Source organism: Thermobia domestica, chromosome 2, assembly GCF_964235325.1.
Source record: "Thermobia domestica chromosome 2, izTheDome1.hap1.1, whole genome shotgun sequence".
Classification (NCBI taxonomy): domain Eukaryota; kingdom Metazoa; phylum Arthropoda; class Insecta; order Zygentoma; family Lepismatidae; genus Thermobia; species Thermobia domestica.
In genome coordinates this window covers 260864669-260879099 of record NC_137455.1, presented here as the reverse complement: position 1 = coordinate 260879099, position 14431 = coordinate 260864669, and positions in this window count along the sequence as shown.

The following is a 14431-nucleotide window of genomic DNA, read 5'->3' as shown; positions in this document are numbered from 1 at the left end:
CCCCTACCATAGACGGAAAGTTTCCTTTTATATATAATATATGATACTGTTTAACTCTTTTTACAGAAAATAACAGATTTTATCCCATAATAAGTCTCATTCCCTCATAACAATATGGCTGACCAATGACAACCGAGGAGTAAGAACATGTGCTATTCTGAACTACATACAGCGCACTCGCTAATTGGTGCATTTTCTTTATTTTTTGATGAACAAACAATAATTTCATATTATTAAGGGTTGGAATTCTGCATCACCCTGTATATTTTTTTACACACAACTACCAAATATACTATCTAAGTGTTGCACACATGATAAAGGGGAAAGAAAATCTATACATTACAACAAGAAATTTTAAAAAATGAACTTAGTACCTGTTGTTAAACATGAAGCCATTTAACCCTTGCAGGATTGATGAGACCACGTGACACTCATCCTAATTAGAAAACGTATGTCTTCAAACACTATTTTCTTCAAAACTGTACTACTTGGTATAACAATGTTGTTAGGCAACATCTCAACAATATAACATATATCATTTTTTCATATATATTATATTGTTGTGCATTGCTCCTAACTACTATATACTAAGTGCTATATCTCCAAAACTTCTGAACATATTTTAACGAAATAAAGCTCAAATTGAAGAACATTGCCCCATTTATGACGTGAGTGAAAGCAGAGTCCCCTACCATAGACGGAACGTTTCCTTTTATATATAATATATGATACTGTTTAACTCTTTTTACAGAATATAACAGATTTTATCCCATAATAAGTCTCATTCCCTCATAACAATATGGCTGACCAATGACAACCGAGGAGTAAGGACATGTGCTATTCAGAACTACATACAGCGCACACGCTAATTGGTGCATTTTCTTTATTTTTTGATGAACAAACAATAATTTCATATTATTAAGGGTTGGAATTCTGCATCACCCTGTATATTTTTTTACACACAACTACCAAATATACTATCTAAGTGTTGCACACATGATAAAGGGGAAAGAAAATCTATACATTACAACAAGAAATTTTAAAAAATGAAGTTAGTACCTGTTGTTATACATGAAGCAATTTAACCCTTGCAGGATTGATGAGACCACGTGACACTCATCCTAAGTAGAAAACGTATGTCTTCAAACACTATTTTCTTCAATTTTCTTCAAAACTGTACTACTTGGTATAAATATGTTGTTAGGCAACATCTCAACAATATAACATATATCATTTTTTCATATATATTATATTGTTGTGCATTGCTCCTAACTACTATATACTAAGGGTTATATCTCCGAAACTTCTGAACATATTTTAACGACATTAAGCTCAAATATAAGAGCATTGCCCCCTTTATGATGCGAGTGCAAGCAGAGTCCCTTACCGTAGAAGAAAAGTTACCTTGTATATATAACATTTGGTACTGTTTAACTCTTTTTACAGAAAATAACAGATTTTATCCCATAATAAGTCTCATTCCCTCATAACAATATGGCTGACCAATGACAACCGAGGAGTAAGAACATGTGCTATTCTGAACTACATACAGCGCACTCGCTAATTGGTGCATTTTCTTTATTTTTTGATGAACAAACAATAATTTCATATTATTAAGGGTTGGAATTCTGCATCACCCTGTATATTTTTTTACACACAACTACCAAATATACTATCTAAGTGTTGCACACATGATAAAGGGGAAAGAAAATCTATACATTACAACAAGAAATTTTAAAAAATGAACTTAGTACCTGTTGTTATACATGAAGCCATTTAACCCTTGCAGGATTGATGAGACCACGTGACACTCATCCTAATTAGAAAACGTATGTCTTCAAACACTATTTTCTTCAAAACTGTACTACTTGGTATAACAATGTTGTTAGGCAACAACTCAACAATATAACATATATCATTTTTTCATATATATTATATTGTTGTGCATTGCTCCTAACTACTATATACTAAGGGCTATATCTCCGAAACTTCTGAACATATTTTAACGAAATAAAGCTCAAATTGAAGAACATTTCCCCCTTTATGACGTGAGTGAAAGCAGAGTCCCCTACCATAGACGGAAAGTTTCCTATTATATATAATATATGATACTGTTTAACTCTTTTTACAGAAAATAACAGATTTTATCCCATAATAAGTCTCATTCCCTCATAACAATATGGCTGACCAATGACAACCGAGGAGCAAGAACATGTGCTATTCAGAACTACATACAGCGCACACGCTAATTGGTGCATTTTCTTTATTTTTTGATGAACAAACAATAATTTCATATTATTAAGGGTTGGAATTCTGCATCACCCTGTATATTTTTTTACACACAACTACCAAATATACTATCTAAGTGTTGCACACATGATAAAGGGGAAAGAAAATCTATACATTACAACAAGAAATTTTAAAAAATGAAGTTAGTACCTGTTGTTATACATGAAGCAATTTAACCCTTGCAGGATTGATGAGACCACGTGACACTCATCCTAAGTAGAAAATGTATGTCTTCAAACACTATTTTCCTCAATTTTCTTCAAAACTGTATTCTTTGGTATAAATATGTTGTTAGGCAACATCTCAACAATATAACGTATGTCATTTTTCATACATATTATATTGTTGTGTATTGCTTCTAACTACTATATACTAAGGGCTATATCTCCGAAACTTCTGAACATATTTTAACGAAATAAAGCTCACATTGAAGAGCATTGCCCCCTTTATGATGCGAGTGCAAGCAGAGTCCCTTTCCGTAGAAGAAAAGTTACCTTGTATATATAACATTTGGTACTGTTTAACTCTTTTTACAGAAAATAACAGATTTTATCCCATAATAAGTCTCATTCCCTCATAACAATATGGCTGACCAATGACAACCGAGGAGTAAGTACATGTGCTATTCAGAACTACATACAGCGCACACGCTAATTGGTGCATTTTCTTTATTTTTTGATGAACAAACAATAATTTCATATTATTAAGGGTTGGAATTCTGCATCACCCTGTATATTTTTTTACACACAACTACAAAATATACTATCTAAGTGTTGCACACATGATAAAGGGGAAAGAAAATCTATACATTACAACAAGAAATTTTAAAAAATGAAGTTAGTACCTGTTGTTATACATGAAGCAATTTAACCCTTGCAGGATTGATGAGACCACGTGACACTCATCCTAAGTAGAAAACGTATGTCTTCAAACACTATTTTCTTCAATTTTCTTCAAAACTGTACTACTTGGTATAAATATGTTGTTAGGCAACATCTCAACAATATAACATATATCATTTTTTCATATATATTATATTGTTGTGCATTGCTCCTAACTACTATATACTAAGGGTTTTATCTCCGAAACTTCTGAACATATTTTAACGACATTAAGCTCAAATATAAGAGCATTGCCCCCTTTATGATGCGAGTGCAAGCAGAGTCCCTTACCGTAGAAGAAAAGTAACCTTGTATATATAACATTTGGTACTGTTTAACTCTTTTTACAGAATATAACAGATTTTATCCCATAATAAGTCTCATTCCCTCATAACAATATGGCTGACCAATGACAACCGAGGAGTAAGAACATGTGCTATTCTGAACTACATACAGCGCACTCGCTAATTGGTGCATTTTCTTTATTTTTTGATGAACAAACAATAATTTCATATTATTAAGGGTTGGAATTCTGCATCACCCTGTATATTTTTTTACACACAACTACCAAATATACTATCTAAGTGTTGCACACATGATAAAGGGGAAAGAAAATCTATACATTACAACAAGAAATTTTAAAAAATGAACTTAGTACCTGTTGTTATACATGAAGCCATTTAACCCTTGCAGGATTGATGAGACCACGTGACACTCATCCTAATTAGAAAACGTATGTCTTCAAACACTATTTTCTTCAAAACTGTACTACTTGGTATAACAATGTTGTTAGGCAACAACTCAACAATATAACATATATCATTTTTTCATATATATTATATTGTTGTGCATTGCTCCTAACTACTATATACTAAGGGCTATATCTCCGAAACTTCTGAACATATTTTAACGAAATAAAGCTCACATTGAAGAGCATTGCCCCCTTTATGATGCGAGTGCAAGCAGAGTCCCTTTCCGTAGAAGAAAAGTTACCTTGTATATATAACATTTGGTACTGTTTAACTCTTTTTACAGAAAATAACAGATTTTATCCCATAATAAGTCTCATTCCCTCATAACAATATGGCTGACCAATGACAACCGAGGAGTAAGTACATGTGCTATTCAGAACTACATACAGCGCACACGCTAATTGGTGCATTTTCTTTATTTTTTGATGAACAAACAATAATTTCATATTATTAAGGGTTGGAATTCTGCATCACCCTGTATATTTTTTTACACACAACTACCAAATATACTATCTAAGTGTTGCACACATGATAAAGGGGAAAGAAAATCTATACATTACAACAAGAAATTTTAAAAAATGAAGTTAGTACCTGTTGTTATACATGAAGCAATTTAACCCTTGCAGGATTGATGAGACCACGTGACACTCATCCTAAGTAGAAAATGTATGTCTTCAAACACTATTTTCCTCAATTTTCTTCAAAACTGTATTCTTTGGTATAAATATGTTGTTAGGCAACATCTCAACAATATAACATATATCATTTTTTCATATATATTATATTGTTGTGCATTGCTCCTAACTACTATATACTAAGGGCTATATCCCCGAAACTTCTGAACATATTTTAACGACATAAAGCTCAAATATAAGAGCATTGCCCCCTTTATGATGCGAGTGCAAGCAGAGTCCCTTACCGTAGAAGAAAAGTTACCTTGTATATATAACATTTGGTACTGTTTAACTCTTTTTACAGAATATAACAGATTTTATCCCATAATAAGTCTCATTCCCTCATAACAATAAGGCTGACCAATGACAACCGAGGAGTAAGAACATGTGCAATTCAGAACTACATAAAGCGCACACGCTAATTGGTGAATTTTCTTTATTTTTTGATGAACAAACAATAATTTCATATTATTAAGGGTTGGAATTCTGCATCACCCTGTATATTTTCTTACACACAACTACCAAATATACTATCTAAGTGTTGCACACATGATAAAGGGGAAAGAAAATCTATACATTACAACAAGAAATTTTAAAAAATGAACTTAGTACCTGTTGTTATACATGAAGCCATTTAACCCTTGCAGGATTGATGAGACCACGTGACACTCATCCTAATTAGAAAACGTATGTCTTCAAACACTATTTTCTTCAAAACTGTACTACTTGGTATAACAATGTTGTTAGGCAACATCTCAACAATATAACATATATCATTTTTTCATATATATTATATTGTTGTGCATTGCTCCTAACTACTATATACTAAGGGCTATATCTCCAAAACTTCTGAACATATTTTAACGAAATAAAGCTCAAATTGAAGAACATTGCCCCATTTATGACGTGAGTGAAAGCAGAGTCCCCTACCATAGACGGAACGTTTCCTTTTATATATAATATATGGTACTGTTTAACTCTTTTTACAGAATATAACAGATTTTATCCCATAATAAGTCTCATTCCCTCATAACAATATGGCTGACCAATGACAACCGAGGAGTAAGGACATGTGCTATTCAGAACTACATACAGCGCACACGCTAATTGGTGCATTTTCTTTATTTTTTGATGAACAAACAATAATTTTATATTATTAAGGGTTGGAATTCTGCATCACCCTGTATATTTTTTTACACACAGCTACCAAATATACTATCTAAGTGTTGCACACATGATAAAGGGGAAAGAAAATCTATACATTACAACAAGATATTTTAAAAAATGAACTTAGTACCTGTTGTTATACATGAAGCCATTTAACCCTTGCAGGATTGATTAGACCACGTGACACTCATCCTAAGTAGAAAATGTATGTCTTCAAACACTATTTTCTTCAATTTTCTTCAAAACTGTACTACTTGGTATAAATATGTTGTTAGGCAACATCTCAACAATATAACATATATCATTTTTTCATGTATATTATATTGTGCATTGCTCCTAACTACTATATACTAAGTGCTATATCTCCGAAACTTCTGAACATATTTTAACGAAATAAAGCTCAAATTGAAGAACATTCCCCCTTTATGACGTGAGTGAAAGCAGAGTCCCCTACCATAGACGGAAAGTTTCCTTTTATATATAATATATGATACTGTTTAACTCTTTTTACAGAAAATAACAGATTTTATCCCATAATAAGTCTCATTCCCTCATAACAATATGGCTGACCAATGACAACCAAGGAGTAAGAACATGTGCTATTCTGAACTACATACAGCGCACACGCTAATTGGTGCATTTTCTTTATTTTTTGATGAACAAACAATAATTTCATATTATTAAGGGTTGGAATTCTGCATCACCCTGTATATTTTTTTACACACAACTACCAAATATACTATCTAAGTGTGGCACACATGTTAAAGGGGAAAGAAAATCTATACATTACAACAAGAAATTTTAAAAAATGAAGTTAGTACCTGTTGTTATACATGAAGCAATTTAACCCTTGCAGGATTGATGAGACCACGTGACACTCATCCTAAGTAGAAAACGTATGTCTTCAAACACTATTTTCTTCAATTTTCTTCAAAACTGTACTACTTGGTATAAATATGTTGTTAGGCAACATCTCAACAATATAACATATATCATTTTTTCATATATATTATATTGTTGTGCATTGCTCCTAACTACTATATACTAAGGGTTATATCTCCGAAACTTCTGAACATATTTCAACGACATTAAGCTCAAATATAAGAGCATTGCCCCCTTTATGATGCGAGTGCAAGCAGAGTCCCTTACCGTAGAAGAAAAGTTACCTTGTATATATAACATTTGGTACTGTTTAACTCTTTTTACAGAAAATAACAGATTTTATCCCATAATAAGTCTCATTCCCTCATAACAATATGGCTGACCAATGACAACCGAGGAGTAAGAACATGTGCTATTCTGAACTACATACAGCGCACTCGCTAATTGGTGCATTTTCTTTATTTTTTGATGAACAAACAATAATTTCATATTATTAAGGGTTGGAATTCTGCATCACCCTGTATATTTTTTTACACACAACTACCAAATATACTATCTAAGTGTTGCACACATGATAAAGGGGAAAGAAAATCTATACATTACAACAAGAAATTTTAAAAAATGAACTTAGTACCTGTTGTTATACATGAAGCCATTTAACCCTTGCAGGATTGATGAGACCACGTGACACTCATCCTAATTAGAAAACGTATGTCTTCAAACACTATTTTCTTCAAAACTGTACTACTTGGTATAACAATGTTGTTAGGCAGCAACTCAACAATATAACATATATCATTTTTTCATATATATTATATTGTTGTGCATTGCTCCTAACTACTATATACTAAGGGCTATATCTCCGAAACTTCTGAACATATTTTAACGAAATAAAGCTCACATTGAAGAGCATTGCCCCCTTTATGATGCGAGTGCAAGCAGAGTCCCTTTCCGTAGAAGAAAAGTTACCTTGTATATATAACATTTGGTACTGTTTAACTCTTTTTACAGAAAATAACAGATTTTATCCCATAATAAGTCTCATTCCCTCATAACAATATGGCTGACCAATGACAACCGAGGAGTAAGTACATGTGCTATTCAGAACTACATACAGCGCACACGCTAATTGGTGCATTTTCTTTATTTTTTGATGAACAAACAATAATTTCATATTATTAAGGGTTGGAATTCTGCATCACCCTGTATATTTTTTTACACACAACTACCAAATATACTATCTAAGTGTTGCACACATGATAAAGGGGAAAGAAAATCTATACATTACAACAAGAAATTTTAAAAAATGAACTTAGTACCTGTTGTTATACATGAAGCCATTTAACCCTTGCAGGATTGATGAGACCACGTGACACTCATCCTAATTAGAAAACGTATGTCTTCAAACACTATTTTCTTCAAAACTGTACTACTTGGTATAACAATGTTGTTAGGCAGCAACTCAACAATATAACATATATCATTTTTTCATATATATTATATTGTTGTGCATTGCTCCTAACTACTATATACTAAGGGCTATATCTCCGAAACTTCTGAACATATTTTAACGAAATAAAGCTCACATTGAAGAGCATTGCCCCCTTTATGATGCGAGTGCAAGCAGAGTCCCTTTCCGTAGAAGAAAAGTTACCTTGTATATATAACATTTGGTACTGTTTAACTCTTTTTACAGAAAATAACAGATTTTATCCCATAATAAGTCTCATTCCCTCATAACAATATGGCTGACCAATGACAACCGAGGAGTAAGTACATGTGCTATTCAGAACTACATACAGCGCACACGCTAATTGGTGCATTTTCTTTATTTTTTGATGAACAAACAATAATTTCATATTATTAAGGGTTGGAATTCTGCATCACCCTGTATATTTTTTTACACACAACTACCAAATATACTATCTAAGTGTTGCACACATGATAAAGGGGAAAGAAAATCTATACATTACAACAAGAAATTTTAAAAAATGAACTTAGTACCTGTTGTTATACATGAAGCCATTTAACCCTTGCAGGATTGATGAGACCACGTGACACTCATCCTAATTAGAAAACGTATGTCTTCAAACACTATTTTCTTCAAAACTGTACTACTTGGTATAACAATGTTGTTAGGCAGCAACTCAACAATATAACGTATGTCATTTTTCATATATATTATATTGTTGTGCATTGCTCCTAACTACTATATACTAAGGGCTATATCTCCGAAACTTCTGAACATATTTTAACGAAATAAAGCTCACATTGAAGAGCATTGCCCCCTTTATGATGCGAGTGCAAGCAGAGTCCCTTTCCGTAGAAGAAAAGTTACCTTGTATATATAACATTTGGTACTGTTTAACTCTTTTTACAGAAAATAACAGATTTTATCCCATAATAAGTCTCATTCCCTCATAACAATATGGCTGACCAATGACAACCGAGGAGTAAGAACATGTGCTATTCTGAACTACATACAGCGCACTCGCTAATTGGTGCATTTTCTTTATTTTTTGATGAACAAACAATAATTTCATATTATTAAGGGTTGGAATTCTGCATCACCCTGTATATTTTTTTACACACAACTACCAAATATACTATCTAAGTGTTGCACACATGATAAAGGGGAATGAAAATCTATACATTACAACAAGAAATTTTAAAAAATGAACTTAGTACCTGTTGTTATACATGAAGCCATTTAACCCTTGCAGGATTGATGAGACCACGTGACACTCATCCTAATTAGAAAACGTATGTCTTCAAACACTATTTTCTTCAAAACTGTACTACTTGGTATAACAATGTTGTTAGGCAACATCTCAACAATATAACATATATCATTTTTTCATATATATTATATTGTTGTGCATTGCTCCTAACTACTATATACTAAGTGCTATATCTCCAAAACTTCTGAACATATTTTAACGAAATAAAGCTCAAATTGAAGAACATTGCCCCATTTATGACGTGAGTGAAAGCAGAGTCCCCTACCATAGACGGAACGTTTCCTTTTATATATAATATATGATACTGTTTAACTCTTTTTACAGAATATAACAGATTTTATCCCATAATAAGTCTCATTCCCTCATAACAATATGGCTGACCAATGACAACCGAGGAGTAAGGACATGTGCTATTCAGAACTACATACAGCGCACACGCTAATTGGTGCATTTTCTTTATTTTTTGATGAACAAACAATAATTTTATATTATTAAGGGTTGGAATTCTGCATCACCCTGTATATTTTTTTACACACAGCTACCAAATATACTATCTAAGTGTTGCACACATGATAAAGGGGAAAGAAAATCTATACATTACAACAAGATATTTTAAAAAATGAACTTAGTACCTGTTGTTATACATGAAGCCATTTAACCCTTGCAGGATTGATTAGACCACGTGACACTCATCCTAAGTAGAAAATGTATGTCTTCAAACACTATTTTCTTCAATTTTCTTCAAAACTGTACTACTTGGTATAAATATGTTGTTAGGCAACATCTCAACAATATAACATATATCATTTTTTCATGTATATTATATTGTGCATTGCTCCTAACTACTATATACTAAGTGCTATATCTCCGAAACTTCTGAACATATTTTAACGAAATAAAGCTCAAATTGAAGAACATTCCCCCTTTATGACGTGAGTGAAAGCAGAGTCCCCTACCATAGACGGAAAGTTTCCTTTTATATATAATATATGATACTGTTTAACTCTTTTTACAGAAAATAACAGATTTTATCCCATAATAAGTCTCATTCCCTCATAACAATATGGCTGACCAATGACAACCAAGGAGTAAGAACATGTGCTATTCTGAACTACATACAGCGCACACGCTAATTGGTGCATTTTCTTTATTTTTTGATGAACAAACAATAATTTCATATTATTAAGGGTTGGAATTCTGCATCACCCTGTATATTTTTTTACACACAACTACCAAATATACTATCTAAGTGTGGCACACATGTTAAAGGGGAAAGAAAATCTATACATTACAACAAGAAATTTTAAAAAATGAAGTTAGTACCTGTTGTTATACATGAAGCAATTTAACCCTTGCAGGATTGATGAGACCACGTGACACTCATCCTAAGTAGAAAACGTATGTCTTCAAACACTATTTTCTTCAATTTTCTTCAAAACTGTACTACTTGGTATAAATATGTTGTTAGGCAACATCTCAACAATATAACATATATCATTTTTTCATATATATTATATTGTTGTGCATTGCTCCTAACTACTATATACTAAGGGCTATATCTCCGAAACTTCTGAACATATTTTAACGACATAAAGCTCAAATATAAGAGAATTGCCCCCTTTATGATGCGAGTGCAAGCAGAGTCCCTTACCGTAGAAGAAAAGTTACCTTGTATATATAACATTTGGTACTGTTTAACTCTTTTTACAGAATATAACAGATTTTATCCCATAATAAGTCTCATTCCCTCATAACAATAAGGCTGACCAATGACAACCGAAGACTAAGAACATGTGCAATTCTGAACTACATACAGCGCACACGCTAATTGGTGCATTTTCTTTATTTTTTGATGAACAAACAATAATTTCATATTATTAAGGGTTGGAATTCTGCATCACCCTGTATATTTTTTTACACACAACTACCAAATATACTATCTAAGTGTGGCACACATGTTAAAGGGGAAAGAAAATCTATACATTACAACAAGAAATTTTAAAAAATGAAGTTAGTACCTGTTGTTATACATGAAGCAATTTAACCCTTGCAGGATTGATGAGACCACGTGACACTCATCCTAAGTAGAAAACGTATGTCTTCAAACACTATTTTCTTCAATTTTCTTCAAAACTGTACTACTTGGTATAAATATGTTGTTAGGCAACATCTCAACAATATAACATATATCATTTTTTCATATATATTATATTGTTGTGCATTGCTCCTAACTACTATATACTAAGGGCTATATCCCCGAAACTTCTGAACATATTTTAACGACATAAAGCTCAAATATAAGAGCATTGCCCCCTTTATGATGCGAGTGCAAGCAGAGTCCCTTACCGTAGAAGAAAAGTTACCTTGTATATATAACATTTGGTACTGTTTAACTCTTTTTACAGAATATAACAGATTTTATCCCATAATAAGTCTCATTCCCTCATAACAATAAGGCTGACCAATGACAACCGAGGAGTAAGAACATGTGCAATTCAGAACTACATAAAGCGCACACGCTAATTGGTGAATTTTCTTTATTTTTTGATGAACAAACAATAATTTCATATTATTAAGGGTTGGAATTCTGCATCACCCTGTATATTTTCTTACACACAACTACCAAATATACTATCTAAGTGTTGCACACATGATAAAGGGGAAAGAAAATCTATACATTACAACAAGAAATTTTAAAAAATGAAGTTAGTACCTGTTGTTATACATGAAGCAATTTAACCCTTGCAGGATTGATGAGACCACGTGACACTCATCCTAAGTAGAAAACGTATGTCTTCAAACACTATTTTCTTCAATTTTCTTCAAAACTGTACTACTTGGTATAAATATGTTGTTAGGCAACATCTCAACAATATAACATATATCATTTTTTCATATATATTATATTGTTGTGCATTGCTCCTAACTACTATATACTAAGGGTTTTATCTCCGAAACTTCTGAACATATTTTAACGACATTAAGCTCAAATATAAGAGCATTGCCCCCTTTATGATGCGAGTGCAAGCAGAGTCCCTTACCGTAGAAGAAAAGTAACCTTGTATATATAACATTTGGTACTGTTTAACTCTTTTTACAGAATATAACAGATTTTATCCCATAATAAGTCTCATTCCCTCATAACAATATGGCTGACCAATGACAACCGAGGAGTAAGAACATGTGCTATTCAGAACTACATACAGCGCACACGCTAATTGGTGCATTTTCTTTATTTTTTGATGAACAAACAATAATTTCATATTATTAAGGGTTGGAATTCTGCATCACCCTGTATATTTTTTTACACACAACTACCAAATATACTATCTAAGTGTTGCACACATGATAAAGGGGAAAGAAAATCTATACATTACAACAAGAAATTTTAAAAAATGAAGTTAGTACCTGTTGTTATACATGAAGCAATTTAACCCTTGCAGGATTGATGAGACCACGTGACACTCATCCTAAGTAGAAAACGTATGTCTTCAAACACTATTTTCCTCAATTTTCTTCAAAACTGTATTCTTTGGTATAGATATGTTGTTAGGCAACAACTCAACAATATAACATATGTCATTTTTCATACACATTATATTGTTGTGTATTGCTTCTAACTACTATATACTAAGGGCTATATCTCCGAAACTTCTGAACATATCTTAACGAAATAAAGCTCAAATTGAAGAACATTGCCCCCTTTATGACGTGAGTGAAAGCAGAGTCCCCTACCATAGACGGAAAGTTTCCTTTTATATATAATATATGATACTGTTTAACTCTTTTTACAGAAAATAACAGATTTTATCCCATAATAAGTCTCATTCCCTCATAACAATATGGCTGACCAATGACAACCGAGGAGTAAGAACATGTGCTATTCTGAACTACATACAGCGCACTCGCTAATTGGTGCATTTTCTTTATTTTTTGATGAACAAACAATAATTTCATATTATTAAGGGTTGGAATTCTGCATCACCCTGTATATTTTTTTACACACAACTACCAAATATACTATCTAAGTGTTGCACACATGATAAAGGGGAAAGAAAATCTATACATTACAACAAGAAATTTTAAAAAATGAACTTAGTACCTGTTGTTATACATGAAGCCATTTAACCCTTGCAGGATTGATGAGACCACGTGACACTCATCCTAATTAGAAAACGTATGTCTTCAAACACTATTTTCTTCAAAACTGTACTACTTGGTATAACAATGTTGTTAGGCAACATCTCAACAATATAACATATATCATTTTTTCATATATATTATATTGTTGTGCATTGCTCCTAACTACTATATACTAAGTGCTATATCTCCAAAACTTCTGAACATATTTTAACGAAATAAAGCTCAAATTGAAGAACATTGCCCCATTTATGACGTGAGTGAAAGCAGAGTCCCCTACCATAGACGGAACGTTTCCTTTTATATATAATATATGATACTGTTTAACTCTTTTTACAGAATATAACAGATTTTATCCCATAATAAGTCTCATTCCCTCATAACAATATGGCTGACCAATGACAACCGAGGAGTAAGGACATGTGCTATTCAGAACTACATACAGCGCACACGCTAATTGGTGCATTTTCTTTATTTTTTGATGAACAAACAATAATTTTATATTATTAAGGGTTGGAATTCTGCATCACCCTGTATATTTTTTTACACACAGCTACCAAATATACTATCTAAGTGTTGCACACATGATAAAGGGGAAAGAAAATCTATACATTACAACAAGAAATTTTAAAAAATGAAGTTAGTACCTGTTGTTATACATGAAGCCATTTAACCCTTGCAGGATTGATTAGACCACGTGACACTCATCCTAAGTAGAAAATGTATGTCTTCAAACACTATTTTCTTCAATTTTCTTCAAAACTGTACTACTTGGTATAAATATGTTGTTAGGCAACATCTCAACAATATAACATATATCATTTTTTCATGTATATTATATTGTGCATTGCTCCTAACTACTATATACTAAGTGCTATATCTCCGAAACTTCTGAACATATTTTA